We start from the raw sequence: 17501 nt of genomic DNA on the forward strand, positions 1-17501 counted from the left end.
GGAAGACATGGCTTGGCAGTTCGGGCTGGACTGTTCCCATGAGGGACAGGGTCAAGGCTGACTTGCATATGGCCATGTCTGAACTGGGGTGGTGTGGAGTGCAAAAAAACGATGGATTTAGGCCCAGATCTCTGTACTGGGGTGAATGTATGACATTGTTCTGCATTCTGTTCATCAACTATGGTTTATGCATTTGTCACCCAAGTGGGAAGGGTATGCTCAGACGTGAGTCCCATGCTCTCCACACCACTGGATTCAAGCAAGCCGGGCTGAAGACGGCTGGAATGCCAGAAACCGGTCCTAGGATGCTTGATTCTGGTACAGGAAAGAAATGGCTTGGCGTTCCGGCTGGACTGTTCCCATGAGGCACAGGGGCAAGGCTTATTTGCATATGGCCATGTCTGAACTGGGGTGGTGTGGAGTGCAAAAAAATACGATGGATTTAGGCCCAGAATTCTGTACTGGGGTGAATGTATGACATTGTTCTGCATTCTGTCCATCAACTGTTGTTTTGCATTTTGTCTCCCCGAGTGGGATGGGTATGCTCAGATGTGAGTCCCATGCTCTCCACACCACTGGTGTCAAGCTATCCTGGCTGAAGAGGGCTGATAGCCAGAAACCGGTTCTAGGATGATTGATTCCGGTCCAGGAAAGACATGGCTTGGCAGTTCGTGCTGGACTGTTCCCATGAGGCACATGGTCAATCCTTATTTGCATATGTCTGAACTGGGGTGGTGTGAAGTGCAAAAAAAATGGATTTAGTCCCATATCTCTGTACTGGGGTGAATGTATGACATTGTTTTGCATTCTGCCCATCAACTGTAGTTTTGCATTTTGTCACCCCGAGTGGGATGGGTATGCTCAGACGTGAGTCCCATGCTCTCCACACCACTAGAGTCAAGCTATCCTGGCTGAAGATGGCTGATAGCCAGAAACCGGTCCTAGGATGCTTGATTCCGGTCCAGGAAAGACATGGTTTGGCAGTTCGGGCTGGACTGATCCCATCAGGCACAGGGTCAAGGCTGATTTGCATATGGCCATGTCTGAACTGGGGTGGTGTGGAGTGCAAAAAAACGATGGATTTAGGCCCAGATCTCTGTACTGGGGTGAATGTATGACATTGTTCTGCATTCCGTCCATCAACTGTTGTTTTGCATTTTGTCACCCTGAGTGGGATGGGTATGCTGAGACGTGAGTCCCATGCTCTCCTCACCACTGGAGTCAAGCTGTCCTGGCTGAAGACGGCTGATAGCCAGAAACCGGTCCTAGGATGCTTGATTCTGGTCCTGGAAAGAAATGGCTTGCCAGTTCCGGCTGGACTGTTCCCATGAGGCACAGGGTCAAGGCTTATTTGCATATGGCCATGTCTGAACTGGGGTGGTGTGGAGTGCAAAAAAACGATGGATTTAGGCCCAGATCTCTGTACTGGGGTGAATGTATGACATTGTTCTGCATTCCGTCCATCAACTGTTGTTTTGCATTTTGTCACCCTGAGTGGGATGGGTATGCTCAGACGTGAGTCCCATGCTCTCCACACCACTGGAGTCAAGCTGTCCTGGCTGAAGACGGCTGATAGCCAGAAACCGGTCCTAGGATGCTTGGTTCTGGTCCTGGAAAGAAATGGCTTGCCAGTTCCGGCTGGACTGTTCCCATGAGGCACAGGGTCAAGGCTTATTTGCATATGGCCATGTCTGAACTGGGGTGGTGTGGAGTGGAAAAAAACGATGGATTTAGGCCCATATCTCTGTACTGGGGTGAATGTATGACATTGTTCTGCATTCTGTCCATCAACTGTTGTTTTGCATTTTGTCACCCCGAGTGGGATGGGTATGCTCAGACGTAAGTTCCCTGCTCTCCACACCACTAGAGTCAAGCTATCCTGGCTGAAGATGGCTGATAGCCAGAAACCGGTCCTAGGATGTTTGATTCCGGTCCAGGAAAGACATGGCTTGGCAGTTCGGGCTGGACTGTTCCCATTAGCCACAGGGTCAAGGCTGATTTGCATATGGCCATGTCTGAACAGGGGTGGTGTGGAGTGCAAAAAAACAATGGATTTAGGCCCAGATATCTGTACTGGGGCGAATGTATGACATTGTTCTGCATTCTGTTCATCAACTATGGTTTATGCATTTGTCACCAGGAGTGGGAAGGGTATGCTCAGACGTGAGTCCCATGCTCTCCACACCACTGGATTCAAGAAAGCCGGGCTGAAGACGGCTGGAATGCCAGAAACCGGTCCTAGGATGCTTGATTCTGGTCCAGGAAAGAAATGGCTTGGCAGTTCCGGCTGGACTGTTCCCATGAGGCACAGGGTCAAGGCTTATTTGCATATGGCCATGTCTGAACTGGGGTGGTGTGGAGTGCAAAAAAAACGATGGATTTAGGCCCATATCTCTGTACTGGGGTGAATGTATGACATTGTTCTGCATTCTGTCCATCAACTGTTGTTTTGCATTTTGTCACCCCGAGTGGGATGGGTATGCTCAGACGTGAGTCCCATGCTCTCCACACCACTAGAATCAAGCTATCCTGGCTGAAGATGGCTGATAGCCAGAAACCGGTGGTAGGATGTTTGATTCCGGTCCAGGAAGACATGGCTTGGCAGTTCGGGCTGGACTGTTCCCATGAGGGACAGGGTCAAGGCTGACTTGCATATGGCCATGTCTGAACAGGGGTGGTGTGGAGTGCAAAAAAAGATGGATTTAGGCCCAGATCTCTGTACTGGGGTGAATGTATGACATTGTTCTGCATTCTGTTCATCAACTATGGTTTATGCATTTGTCACCCAAGTGGGAAGGGTATGCTCAGACGTGAGTCCCATGCTCTCCACACCACTGGATTCAAGCAAGCCTGGCTGAAGACGGCTGGAATGCCAGAAACCGGTCCTAGGATGCTTGATTCTTGTACAGGAAAGAAATGGCTTGGCGTTCCGGCTGGACTGTTCCCATGAGGCACAGGGGCAAGGCTTATTTGCATATGGCCATGTCTGAACTGGGGTGGTGTGGAGTGCAAAAAAATACGATGGATTTAGGCCCAGAATTCTGTACTGGGGTGAATGTATGACATTGTTCTGCATTCTGTCCATCAACTGTTGTTTTGCATTTTGTCTCCCCGAGTGGGATGGGTATGCTCAGATGTGAGTCCCATGCTCTCCACACCACTGGTGTCAAGCTATCCTGGCTGAAGACGGCTGATAGCCAGAAACCGGTTCTAGGATGATTGATTCCGGTCCAGGAAAGACATGGCTTGGCACTTCGTGCTGGACTGTTGCCATGAGGCACATGGTCAATCCTTATTTGCATATGTCTGAACTGGGTGTTGGTGTGAAGTGCAAAAAAAAGATGGATTTAGTCCCATATCTCTGTACTGGGGTGAATGTATAACATTGTTCTGCATTCTGTCCATCAACTGTTGTTTTGCATTTTGTCACCCCGAGTGGGATGGGTATGCTCAGACGTGAGTCCCATGCTCTCCACACCACTAGAGTCAAGCTATCCTGGCTGAAGATGGCTAATAGCCAGAAACCGGTCCTAGGATGCTTGATTCCGGTCCAGGAAAAACATGGTTTGGCAGTTCCGGTTGGACTGATCCCATTAGGCACAGGGTCAAGGCTGATTTGCATATGGCCATGTCTGAACTGGGGTGGTGTGGAGTGCAAAAAAACGATGGATTTAGGCCCAGATCTCTGTACTGGGGTGAAATTATGACATTGTTCTGCATTCCGTCCATCAACTGTTGTTTTGCATTTTGTCACCCCGAGTGGGATGGGTATGCTCAGACGTGAGTCCCATGCTCTCCACACAACTGGAGTCAAGCTGTCCTGGCTGAAGACGGCGGATAGCCAGAAACCGGTCCTAGGATGCTTGATTCTGGTCCTGGAAAGAAATGGCTTGCCAGTTCCGGCTGGACTGTTCCCATGAGGCACAGGGTCAAGGCTTATTTGCATATGGCCATGTCTGAACTGGGGTGGTGTGGAGTGGAAAAAACGATGGATTTAGGCCCAGATCTCTGTACTGGGGTGAATGTATGACATTGTTCTGCATTCTGTTCATCAACTATGGTTTATGCATTTGTCATCAGGAGTGGGAAGGCTATGCTCAGACGTGAGTCCCATGCTCTCCACACCACTGGATTCCAGCAAGCCGGGCTGAAGACGGCTGGAATGCCAGAAACCGGTCCTAGGATGCTTGATTCTGGTCCAGGAAATAAATGGCTTGGCAGTTCTGGCTGGACTGTTCCCATGAGGCACAGGGTCAAGGCTGACTTGCATATGGCCATGTCTGAACTGGGGTGGTGTGGAGTGCAAAAAAACGATGGATTTAGGCCCAGATCTCTGTACTGGGGTGAATGTATGACATTGTTCTGCATTCTGTTCATCAACTATGGTTTATGCATTTGTCACCCAAGTGGGAAGGGTATGCTCAGACGTGAGTCCCATGCTCTCCACACCACTGGATTCAAGCGAGCCGGGCTGAAGACGGCTGGAATGCCAGAACCCGGTCCTAGGGTGCTTGATTCTCTTGATTCTGGTACAGGAAAGAAATGGCTTGGCAGTTCCGGCTGGACTGTTCCCATGAGGCACAGGGGCAAGGCTTATTTGCATATGGCCATGTCTGAACTGGGGTGGTGTGGAGTGCAAAAAAATACGATGGATTTAGGCCCAGAATTCTGTACTGGGGTGAATGTATGACATTGTTCTGCATTCTGTCCATCAACTGTTGTTTTGCATTTTGTCTCCCCGAGTGGGATGGGTATGCTCAGATGTGAGTCCCATGCTCTCCACACCACTGTTGTCAAGCTATCCTGGCTGAAGACGGCTGATAGCCAGAAACCGGTTCTAGGATGATTGATTCCGGTCCAGGAAAGACATGGCTTGGCAGTTCGTGCTGGACTGTTCCCATGAGGCACATGGTCAATCCTTATTTGCATATGTCTGAACTGAAGTGGTGTGAAGTGCAAAAAAAAGATGGATTTAGTCCCATATCTCTGTACTGGGGTGAATGTATGACATTGCTCTGCATTCTGTCCATGAACTGTTGTTTTGCATTTTGTCACCCCGAGTGGGATGGGTATGCTCAGACTTGAGTCCCATGCTCTCCACACCACTAGAGTCAAGCTATCCTGGCTGAAGATGGCTAATAGCCAGAAACCGGTCCTAGGATGCTTGATTCCGGTCCAGGAAAGACATGGTTTGGCAGTTCGGGCTGGACTGATCCCATCAGGCACAGGGTCAAGGCTGATTTGCATATGGCCATGTCTGAACTGGGGTGGTGTGGAGTGCAAAAAAACGATGGATTTAGGCCCAGATCTCTGTACTGGGGTGAATGTATGACATTGTTCTGCATTCCGTCCATCAACTGTTGTTTTGCATTTTGTCACCCCGAGTGGGATGGGTATGCTCAGACGTGAGTCCCATGCTCTCCACACCACTGGAGTCAAGCTCTCCTGGCTGAAGACGGCTGATAGCCAGAAACCGGTTCTAGGATGCTTGATTCTGGTCCTGGAAAGAAATGGCTTGCCAGTTCCGGCTGGACTGTTCCCATGAGGCAGAGGGTCAAGGCTTATTTGCATATGGCCATGTCTGAACTGGGGTGGTGTGGAGTGGAAAAAAACGATGTATTTAGGCCCATATCTCTGTACTGGGGTGAATGTATGACATTGTTCTGCATTCTGTCCATCAACTGTTGTTTTGCATTTTGTCACCCCGACTGGGATGGGTATGCTCAGACGTAAGTCCCATGCTCTCCACACCACTAGAGTCAAGCTATCATGGCTGAAGATGGCTGAAAGCCAGAAACCGGTCCTAGGATGCTTGATTCCGGTCCAGGAAAGACATGGCTTGGCAGTTCGGGCTGGACTGTTCCCATTAGCCACAGGGTCAAGGCTGATTTGCATATGGCCATGTCTGAACTGGGGTGGTGTGGAGTGCAAAAAAACAACGGATTTAGGCCCAGATCTCTGTACTTGGGTGAATGTATGACATTATTCTGCATTCTGTTCATCAACTATGGTTTATGCATTTGTCACCAGGAGTGTGAAGGGTATGCTCAGACGTGAGTCCCATGCTCTCCACACCACTGTATTCAAGCAAGCCGGGCTGAAGACGGCTGGAATGCCAGAAACCGGTCCTAGGATGCTTGATTCTGGTCCAGGAAAGAAATGGCTTGGCAGTTCCGGCTGGACTGTTCCCATGAGGCACAGGGTCAAGGCTTATTTGCATATGGCCATGTCTGAACTGGGGTGGTGTGGAGTGCAAAAAAAACGATGGATTTAGGCCCAGATCTCTGTACTTGGGTGAATGTATGACATTGTTCTGCATTCTGTCCATCAACTGTTGTTTTGCATTTTGCCTCCCCGAGTGGGATGGGTATGCTCAGATGTGAGTCCTATGCTCTCCACACCACTGGTGTCAAGCTATCCTGGCTGAAGACGGCTGATAGCCAGAAACCGGTTCTAGGATGCTTGATTCCGGTCCAGGAAAGACATGGCTTGGCAGTTCGGGCTGGACTGTTCCCATGAGGCACAGGGTCAAGGCTGATTTGCATATGGCCATGTCTGAACTGGGGTGGTGTGGAGCGCAAAAAAACAACGGATTTAGGCCCAGATCTCTGTACTCGGGTGTTAGACCTGGCACCTTGGCGTGAGTTTCCCTTCCACTTTTTGCTGTTGTGCCTCAGATGTTTTGCTGGTTTTCGCTACTCAGGGCACTGCGCCACGGCCAACCCGTGCCGCAGTGCAAGTGCTCCCTACTGAAAATTGTACATGTGATTGATGTCCATGATTGGTTCATTGGATTTACTGTTAGTCCCTAGTAAAGTGCACCAGGAGTGCCAGGGCTTGTAAATGCCAATACTGCTAGTGGGCCTGCAGCGCTGGTTGCGCCACCCACAGAAGCAGCCTTAAAATGTGTCTAGGGTCTGCCATTGCAGAACCTGCGTGCAGTCTGGTACTGTCATGCTGCCTGGGCAAGTGCACCCACTTGCCAGCCCCTAAACCTTCCCTTAACTTCATATTAGTCCCCCCTATGGTAGGCCTGAGGGCAGGGTGCATTGTAAGTGTAAGGTAGGACAAGCCCTGATGTGTGTGGCATGTCCTAGTAGTGAATTACATCCAAATTCGTGTTTCACTATTGCAAGGCTACCTGCTCCCCTTAGGCCAGAATGGGCTGCTGGAATTATTACACTCTATAATCCCAGCAGGCTCAGGGAACATGGTAGAGAGTCATGTTTAGTATGCCTGAACTCAGAATAATAAAATACTTCTTTTAGTAAAGTTTATTTTAATATCCTGGGTTTGCAAATGCTACTTTTAGAAAGTTAGCATTTGCTTGTCTAACCATTTCAGCCCGCCTCTGCTCTTGTGTGTATCTGACTGTCTGGGTGTGTGAGTGACAGGGCTGGGAGTTGACAGGTTGTGAATAGCAGGATGACACCTTAGTGGGTGGTGGGAGTTTCCCCTGAATGATGCATCAGGATGTGCTCTGCCTCCACAATGCTGGCTCCGCCCCCCTGGGGAGCGACTGATGACTCAGCCTGCACCTGGCCCAGGAAGGACCGAAGCTTGTCAACAAAGTGCTCAAGCTGCCCCTGTCTTCACAATGCCGGCTCCGCCCCCCTGGGGAGCGGCTGATGTGCCTGCCCTCACACTGAATGCAGAAGCAGAAGTACCCACCACAAGTGCTCAGGGACTGAGAACAGTTATGCAAAGGCCCCCCTGGCCTGTAAGAACAAAAGAAACTGGGTATAAAAGTAGGAGCCCTGCTCCTTGTAAATTAGATCCTGTTTGCGCTACAGAAGAAACTCTGCCCGAAGAGAAGGACCTGGAAGGACAAGGAGGAGTGCTGTCTCTGGCCTGTGTCTGGTGCCTTGCTGCAGAAGGAGAGGAAAGAAAAGACTACAAGAGACTTTTGCTTTTAATTAACTTTGTGCCAAACTCTGCTGAAAGATCTCCAAGGGCTTGCCTGTGAACTTGCCCCCTGACCAGCGCCCCAGGAACAGTGGGCGCTACCCCCTGACAGAGGAACCACTGCAAGACGCTGTTTTCCTTCTGCAAGCCTCTCCAGGAAAAGCGGAGCGCGCTGTGACCATCGCGCTCTTCAGCAACGCTCTGGGAGCTGCCCTCCCTCTAAACAAAGTGACTGCCGCCTGCCTGGCCCAGAAGCATCGTGAAGATCAGCCCAGCTGATCCGAGCACCGTGACTGGCCCCGAGCTGCAGCTCGCAACGTGAAGAAAGGTGGCGCCCGGTGCCTGCTTGCACCCCTTCATGTCTTGTGCCCCTGAACGCGCCGCCGCTGTCCGAGAAACAGCTGTTGCGTGGGGTGCCTGAACGTCGCCTGGATTAATAGAGGCCTGCGCCGGGGATCGCCGCCGCTCGCTCCAACCCTGGGAGGAAGACACCGCGACGCGGACCACTGCGCTGACCTGTGACCGGACTGCCTCGACCCTGTTCAAAGAAGACAAAGGTACTGTTGTTGCCCCTGCGGTGCGAGCATCTGGCCTGCCCGCTCGCACCGCCCTCTGATCTGCCAAGCCCTCGGAGCCGCGTGTGGAGCGCTCCCAGGGCCCCCGCTCTCTCCCCCGCCAGCCGCGCACAGCCGTGCGGCTCGCACAGAGAGGCGGACTCGAGCCAACCTGCCGCCGCTCCTGCTAGAAGCGTGAGCCCGGGCCGGTCGGGCCCATTCAGTCCTCAGAGGTGCGCCAAGGCCCCCAGCAGACAACTCCGCCTTTGCCTTTGATAAACTTGAACAGAAAGGCCCCAAACAAGATCGTATTTGGGGAATTAGAAAGACAAGCTGAATAAGAACTAAGAACTGTTTTTAAACGCTAAACAAAGATTGCAATTGCTAAAGAACTGTGACATTGCTAAGAATCACTGGAAACGTTTTGCATTGAACCAAGACTGTATTTACAAGCCTGCTTGAAATTATATAAAGAAATATATTTTTACTACAAGTACAGTTTGGTGTCATTGTGTGGTGGGTTGGTTGTGATGGTGTAATATTGCAAATGTTTAACCCTATGTGCCCCAGAGATTAGCCTAAGACTGCTTAAGCCACACTACCTAGACGGTAAGCAGAGGTTGTCTTGAAGGTAACCCTCAGCCCTGACGAGGAAGAGAGAGTCCCTGCTTGTCGCTAGTGCTGCACTGCGCCAACTAGAGACTCCCCCTTCCTACATTGGACGCAGCGGTGAGGATCGCAAACTTACATTTGCAGTGTTTTACCTTAGCTACTGACCATTGCATAGTGATTACAGTCCAGTAACTTAGCCACAGACTTCTTGTTTTAATTTTGCCAAGAGAAGATCCCTAGTGTTGAAATCATGCCTGGCACCAACAGCATTGATGGAGGAGAATCCGTGACCTCCGATGCGTTGGAGATGGAATGGGATGAAGCAAAGCTGGATGTTTACACAAGAAAGGAACTGAAGTTCTTCTGCAAGAAACTCAAGGTCCCACACGTGGGGTGTAGAAACAAACCAGAGCTCTACAAGGCCCTGAAAGCCTGGATGGAATCCAGGAAGGCACCTGAGGATCAGAATGCACCTGAGGATCAGAATATACCTGTGGATCTGGTGGATCTTGAAAAACCAGACAGCGTGCATAGCTTTGGCAGAGGCCTGTCGCCAGAGGAGCTGGCAGACAGGAAGGAAACCAGGGATCATGAAATGAAGCTGGCAGAATTAAAATTAAAGAGCCAACTGGAGCTTGAGAGCAAAAGAATGGTCCTGGAAGAGCAAAAACACCAAATGGATTATGAAGTGAAAATGAGGGAGATGAGTCTAAAAGAGAGAACCTTGGATCATCCTCCCTCTGGTGGCAGCGCAACGCCGGTGCAGGTAGAGTCTAGAGTGCACATCCCCAAAGATGTAGTAAAGGAGTTCTTTAAGGGGGATGACATAGGACAGTGGTTTAGGGCATATGAGGTAGCCATGTCCTCCCACCGGGTCCCTGACAAGGATTGGGGAGCGGGGTTGTGGGGAAGGTTCCTTAGCGAAGGGCGGGACACCCTGCTAGATTTGCCCACTGAAAACCAGAGATCCTATTCCCACATGAAAGAAGCTTTAATGAACAGGTATGGGCTTACCCCTGAAATGTATAGACAGAAGTTTAGGGGGTGTACTAAGCGGCCTGGGAATACGTATGTGGAGTATGTGACTTTTTTTGCAGAGCACTGGATGGTTGGGTGAAGGGTAACAAAGTGAATGATTTTCAAGGTCTGTTTGATTTAATTGCATGGGAGCACTTGTCTGATCACTGTTTTCCTGAGTTACGCCAGCACCTGATTGATAGCAAGCTGTCCAACCCGAGGAAGCTTGCTGAGGAGGCGGACCGCTGGCTCAGCACCAGGGTCCACAAGGGTCCAGTGGGAGACTCCGCCAAGGGTGGGCAGGGTCCCCAGCAGAAGAGTGGGGGGGACAAGGGAAAACAGAAAGGGTTCCAAAAAGGCCCCCAAAGTAATCCCCAAGGGGACCAGCAGAAAGGTTCTCAGCCTCCCCACCCCCAAAGCAGAATGGGGCCCCGACAGGTAGACCTGTTCCAAAGGCGCCCTTCAATTGTTTCAAATGTGGTGACCCGGGGCACATATCCAGTGACCCCAAGTGTCGCCTGTTTGGAAAACCAGCACCCACTGGTGCTCCGCCCCGACAAGTGACTAGTGTTCACTTAGGAGAAGAAGTGATGGTCCCGGGGGTGGAGATCCTGTTCAGATGACCCTAGTCTCACTAGGAGACAGTGAGATGGTCCCTACAAACTACCTGCCCTCTAACACTAAAAAATATGGGCAGGTGGTTACCATCAATGGTAAGAAAGCTGAGGCTCTTAGAGGCACAGGAGCCAGTGTGACTGCAGTGAGGCATCACCTGGTGTCTCAGGAGCAGGTTGTACCCCATGCCTACTGTAGGGTTGTCAATGCTGACAATTCAGAGAGTCAGTGTCCCATGGCTCAAGTTCCCTTCGAGTGGGGGGGTCTCTGGTACTCTGCAGGTCTGTGTGAGAGAAGCCATGCCTGTAGACTGTTTGCTAGGGAATGACTTGGAGCACTCCCCTTGGGAAAAGGTGGAGAAGACGACTCACCTAAGGATGGTGGGTCTGCCTGACTGGGCGTGCGTGACCACCCGGTCAATGGCAGCCAGTAGGGGTGATCAAGAGATCCTGGGGCCTGAAGGAGAGGCCCAGGAACCGGCCTTAGGGAGAAGGCGCAGGGGGCGTGGGAAACCGGCCCCTGAAGTTCCCACGGTCCAGGAGGAAGCAGACCTTGAGGGGGATGCCCTGGAGCCTACTGGGGAACAGATTGCTGAACTGGGGGACCTGCCTGAGCTGACCCATTGACAGCAAGAAGGAGGCCCCTCCAGGGAGGAATTCTGCAGGGAGCAGAAAGAATGCCCTTCTCTCGTGGGTATGCGGCAACAGGCTGCAGACCAGGCCAATGGTGTTCAGGCCAAAACACATTATGTGTACTGGGAGAATGACCTCCTGTATTCAGAGCCTGCTGAACCTGGGTCAGCCCGTGTGCTGGTGGTACCCCAGAAGTTCAGAGCCTTCCTACTGGGACTGGCTCATGATGTGCCTTTAGCAGGACATTTGGGGATGGACAAGAACTATGACAGGCTTGTCACCCACTTCTACTGGCCCCAAATGCACAAGAGCTCAGACGCTCATTGTAGGACCTGTCCAACTTGCCAGGCAAGTGGGAAGAGCGGAGGGAAGAACAAGGCTCCCCTCCAACCCTTCCCTGTGGTTGGTACTCCATTCCAACGAGTGGGTATTGACATTGTTGGGCCTCTGGACCCCAAGACAGCCATGGGCAACAGGTTCATCCTGGTCTTGGTGGATCATGCCACCCGGTACCCTGAAGCCATCCCTCTGAGGACAGTGATGGCCCCCGTGGTGGGGCGTGCACTGATGGGAATTTTCTCACGAGTAGGATTCCCTCTAGAGGTGGTGAGCGACAGGGGGACCAACTTCATATCCAAGCATATGAAGTCCCTTTGGCAAGAGTGTGGTGTAACCTACAAGTTCACCACACCTTACCATCCCCAAGGAAACGGGTTGGTTGAGAGATTCAACCGAACCCTGAAGGGCATGATCATGGGCCTGGAAGGTCCAATGAGGCGTAAGTGGGACGTCCTCTTACCATGCCTGCTCTTTGCATACCGCGAGGTGCCACAGAAGTCCCTAGGGTTCAGCCCCTTTCAACTGCTGTATGGTCACCCCGTGAGAGGACCACTGAGTTTGGTAAAGGAAGGCTGGGAGCAATCTCCCAGGAAACCTCCCCAGAATGTATATAGCTACATGCTGGCCTTCAGAAACCAAACCAGGCGCTTCAGACAACTTGCTGAGGCAAATCTGGAAGCCAGCCAGGAGGAGATGAAGCGGTGGTACGACCAGAATGCCACTCTGGTAGAGCTTCAGCCTGGACAAGAGGTGTATGTCTTGGCCCCAGTGGAACCCTGTGCACTTCAGGATAAGTGGACAGGACCATTTGAGGTCGTGGAGCGCAAGAGCCCAGTGACATACTTGGTGGACATGAAGACGCCCAGGAACCCTTTAAGGGTCCTGCATGTCAACCGCCTCAAGCCCCACTTAAGAAGGTCCGAAGTGGGCATGTTGTTGGCAACTGATGATGGAATGGAGGAGGAGTCTGAGCCTCTTCCTGACCTCTTAGTGGCCTCTGAGAAAGATGGGTCAGTGGATGGAGTTAACCTCTCACCCACCCTGACCCCTGAGCAACAGGAAGACTGCCGCCACTTGCTGGGGCAGTTTCCAGATCTGTTCTCCCTGGTTCCCGGTGTCACAGATTGCTGCGTCCATGATGTGGACACAGGAGACAGCTTACCTGTGAAGCATAAGGCTTACAGAGTGACTGACAGGGTCAGGGCCTGCATCAAGGAGGAGGTCTCCAAGATGCTTGCTCTTGGGGTGGTTGAGTCTTCCAGCAGTCCTTGGTCCAGCCCCGTGGTCTTGGTCCCAAAGGCTGCTGCGCCGGGAGCCACACCTGAACTCCGGTTCTGTGTGGACTACAGAGGACTCAATTCAGTCACCAAGACTGACGCGCACCCTATCCCCAGAGCTGATGAGCTCATTGATCGGCTAGGGGCTGCCCGGTTCCTCAGCACGTTTGATTTAACGTCTGGGTACTGGCAGATCGCCTTGACCGATGGGGCAAAGGAGAGGTCAGCATTCTCAACACCAGATGGGCATTTCCAGTTCCGGGTAATGCCATTTGGAATGAAGAATGCCCCTGCCACCTTTCAGAGATTGGTCAACCAGGTGTTGGCTGGGCTGGATGAGTTCAGTGCCGCCTACCTGGATGACATCGCGGTGTTCAGTGGTACCTGGCCAGAACACCTGCGACACCTCTGGGAAGTGTTGATGGCCCTGCGCAAGGCAGGCCTCACAATCAAGGCAAGCAAGTGCCAGATTGGGCAGGGTTCAGTGGTGTACTTGGGACACCAAGTGGGGAGTGGCAAGGTGGCACCCTTGCAACCCAAAGTTGAGACCATCCTGGCTTGGGAACCCCCCAAGACCCAGACTGCAGTGAGAGCCTTCCTGGGGCTCACTGGGGATTACAGGAGGTTTGTCAAGGGCTATGGCACGATTGTGACCCCCTTGACAGAGCTGACTTCTAAGAAGCAGCCCAGGAATGTGATTTGGACTGACACCTGTCAGAAGGCTTTTGACACCCTGAAGACTGCCATGTGCACGGCGCCCGTGCTCCTGGCTCCTGATTTCTCCAAGGAATTCATAGTGCAAACAGACGCTTCAGAGCATGGTGTAGGGGCTGTTCTCTCACAGATGACTGAGGAGGGCTGGGACCAACCTGTAGCCTTCATCAGTAGGGGGTTACTTCCACGGGAAAGTAGGTGGAGTGCAATAGAGCGAGAAGCATTTGCTGTGGTCTGGGCGCTGAAGAAGCTAAGACCCTACTTGTTTGGGTCTCACTTCCGAGTTCAGACGGACCACAGGCCCCTCAGATGGTTGATGCAAATGAGGGGTGAGAACCCGAAACTGTTGAGGTGGTCCATTTCTCTACAGAGTATGGACTTTACGGTGGAACACCGCCCTGGCACAGATCACGCCAATGCTGATGGTCTGTCCAGATTTTTCCGCCTTAGTGATGTGGAACTCCCTGGGGAAGGGTAGTTCCCCCCACATTTCAGCTGAAGGGGACACGTGTTAGACCTGGCACCTTGGCGTGAGTTTCCCTTCCACTTTTTGCTGTTGTGCCTCAGATGTTTTGCTGGTTTCCGCTACTCAGGGCACTGCGCCACTGCCAACCCGTGCCGCAGTGCAAGTGCTCCCTACTGAAAATTGTACATGTGATTGATGTCCATGATTGGTTCATTGGATTTACTGTTAGTCCCTAGTAAAGTGCACCAGGAGTGCCAGGGTTTGTAAATGCCAATACTGCTAGTGGGCCTGCAGCGCTGGTTGCGCCACCCACAGAAGCAGCCTTAAAATGTGTCTAGGGTCTGCCATTGCAGAACCTGCGTGCAGTCTGGTACTGTCATGCTGGCTGGGCAAGTGCACCCACTTGCCAGCCCCTAAACCTTCCCTTAACTTCATATTAGTCACCCCTATGGTAGGCCTGAGGGCAGGGTGCATTGTAAGTGTAAGGTAGGACAAGCCCTGATGTGTGTGGCATGTCCTAGTAGTGAATTACATCCAAATTCGTTTTTCACTATTGCAAGGCTACCTGCTCCCCTTAGGCCAGAATGGGCTGCTGGAATTATTACACTCTATAATCCCAGCAGGCTCAGGGAACATGGTAGAGAGTCATGTTTAGTATGCCTGAACTCAGAATAATAAAATACTTCTTTTAGTAAAGTTTATTTTAATATCCTGGGTTTGCAAATGCTACTTTTAGAAAGTTAGCATTTGCTTGTCTAACCATTTCAGCCCGCCTCTGCTCTTGTGTGTATCTGACTGTCTGGGTGTGTGAGTGACAGGGCTGGGAGTTGACAGGTTGTGAATAGCAGGATGACACCTTAGTGGGTGGTGGGAGTTTCCCCTGAATGATGCATCAGGATGTGCTCTGCCTCCACAATGCTGGCTCCGCCCCCCTGGGGAGCGACTGATGACTCAGCCTGCACCTGGCCCAGGAAGGACCGAAGCTTGTCAACAAAGTGCTCAAGCTGCCCCTGTCTTCACAATGCCGGCTCCGCCCCCCTGGGGAGCGGCTGATGTGCCTGCCCTCACACTGAATGCAGAAGCAGAAGTACCCACCACAAGTGCTCAGGTACTGAGAACAGTTATGCAAAGGCCCCCCTGGCCTGTAAGAACAAAAGAAACTGGGTATAAAAGTAGGAGCCCTGCTCCTTGTAAATTAGATCCTGTTTTCCTGTTGCGCTACAGAAGAAACTCTGCCCGAAGAGAAGGACCTGGAAGGACAAGGAGGAGTGATGTCTCTGGCCTGTGTCTGGTGCCTTGCTGCAGAAGGAGAGGAAAGAAAAGACTACAAGAGACTTTTGCTTTTAATTAACTTTGTGCCAAACTCTGCTGAAAGATCTCCAAGGGCTTGCCTGTGAACTTGCCCCCTGACCAGCGCCCCAGGAACAGTGGGCGCTACCCCCTGACAGAGGAACCACTGCAAGACGCTGTTTTCCTTCTGCAAGCCTCTCCAGGAAAAGCGGAGTGCGCTGTGACCATCGCGCTCTTCAGCAACGCTCTGGGAGCTGCCCTCCCTCTAAACAAAGTGACTGCCGCCTGCCTGGCCCAGAAGCATCGTGAAGATCAGCCCAGCTGATCCGAGCACCGTGACTGGCCCCGAGCTGCAGCTCGCAACGTGAAGAAAGGTGGCGCCCGGTGCCTGCTTGCACCCCTTCGTGTCTTGTGCCCCTGAACGCGCCGCCGCTGTCCGAGAAACAGCTGTTGCGTGGGGTGCCTGAACGTCGCCTGGATTAATAGAGGCCTGCGCCGGGGATCGCTGCCCTCTGCGTGTGCCCTCCTGGTCAGGAAATCTTGAGGTGCTCCGTCCCTGTGGCCCGGCCCGCACCGCAACGCCAACCTCCGAGCTCGAGCCGAGCCGCCGCTCGCTCCAACCCTGGGAGGAAGACACCGCGACGCGGACCACTGCGCTGACCTGTGACCGGACTGCCTCGACCCTGTTCAAAGAAGACAAAGGTACTGTTGTTGCCCCTGCGGTGCGAGCATCTGGCCTGCCCGCTCGCACCACCCTCTGATCTGCCAAGCCCTCGGAGCCGCGTGTGGAGCGCTCTCAGGGCCCCCGCTCTCTCCCCCGCCAGCCACGCACAGCCGTGCGGCTCGCACAGAGAGGCGGACTCGAGCCAACCTGCCGCCGCTCCCGCTAGAAGCGTGAGCCCGGGCCGGTCGGGCCCATTCAGTCCTCAGAGGTGCGCCAAGGCCCCCAGCAGACAACTCCGCCTTTGCCTTTGATAAACTTGAACAGAAAGGCCCCAAACAAGATCGTATTTGGGGAATTAGAAAGACAAGCTGAATAAGAACTAAGAACTGTTTTTAAACGCTAAACAAAGATTGCAATTGCTAAAGAACTGTGACATTGCTAAGAATCACTGGAAACGTTTTGCATTGAACCAAGACTGTATTTACAAGCCTGCTTGAAATTATATAAAGAAACATATTTTTACTACAAGTACAGTTTGGTGTCATTGTGTGGTGGGTTGGTTGTGATGGTGTAATATTGCAAATGTTTAACCCTATGTGCCCCAGAGATTAGCCTAAGACTGCTTAAGCCACACTACCTAGAGGGTAAGCAGAGGTTGTCTTGAAGGTAACCCTCAGCCCTGACGAGGAAGAGAGAGTCCCTGCTTGTCGCTAGTGCTGCACTGCGCCAACTAGAGACTCCCCCTTCCTACATCGGGTGTATGTATGATATTGTTCTGCATTCTGTCCATCAACTGTTGTTTCGCATTTTGTCGCCCGAGTGGGATGGGTATGGCCCATGCTCTCCTGGCTGAAGATGGCTGATAGCCAGAAACCGGTCCTAGGATGCTTGATTCTGGTCCAGGAAAGAAATGGCCTGGCAGTTCCGGCTGGACTGTTCCCATTAGGCACATGGTCAATCCTTATTTGCATATGTCTGAACTGGGGTGGTGTGGAGTGAAACAAAACGATGGATTTAGGCCCATATCTCTGTACTGGGGTGAATGTATGACATTGTTCTGCATTCTGTCCATCAACTATTGTTTTGCATTTTGTCACCCAGAGTGGGATGGGTATGCTCATACGTGAGTCCCATGCTCTCCACACCACTGGGGTCAAGCTATCCTGGCTGAAGATGGCTGATAGCCAGAAACCGGTCCTAGGATGCTTGATTCCGGTCGAGGAAAGACATGGCTTGGCAGTTCGGGCTGGACTGTTCCCATGTGGCACAGGGTCAAGGCTGATTTGCATATTGACATGTCTGAACTGGGGTGGTGTGGAGTGCAAAAAAACAATGGATTTAGGCCCAGATCTCTGTACTGGGGTGAATGTATGACATTGTTCTGCATTCTGTCCATCAACTGTTGTTTTGCATTTT

The sequence above is a fragment of the Lissotriton vulgaris genome, chromosome 8 (assembly GCF_964263255.1).
Source record: "Lissotriton vulgaris chromosome 8, aLisVul1.2, whole genome shotgun sequence".
NCBI classification, from domain to species: Eukaryota; Metazoa; Chordata; class Amphibia; order Caudata; family Salamandridae; genus Lissotriton; species Lissotriton vulgaris.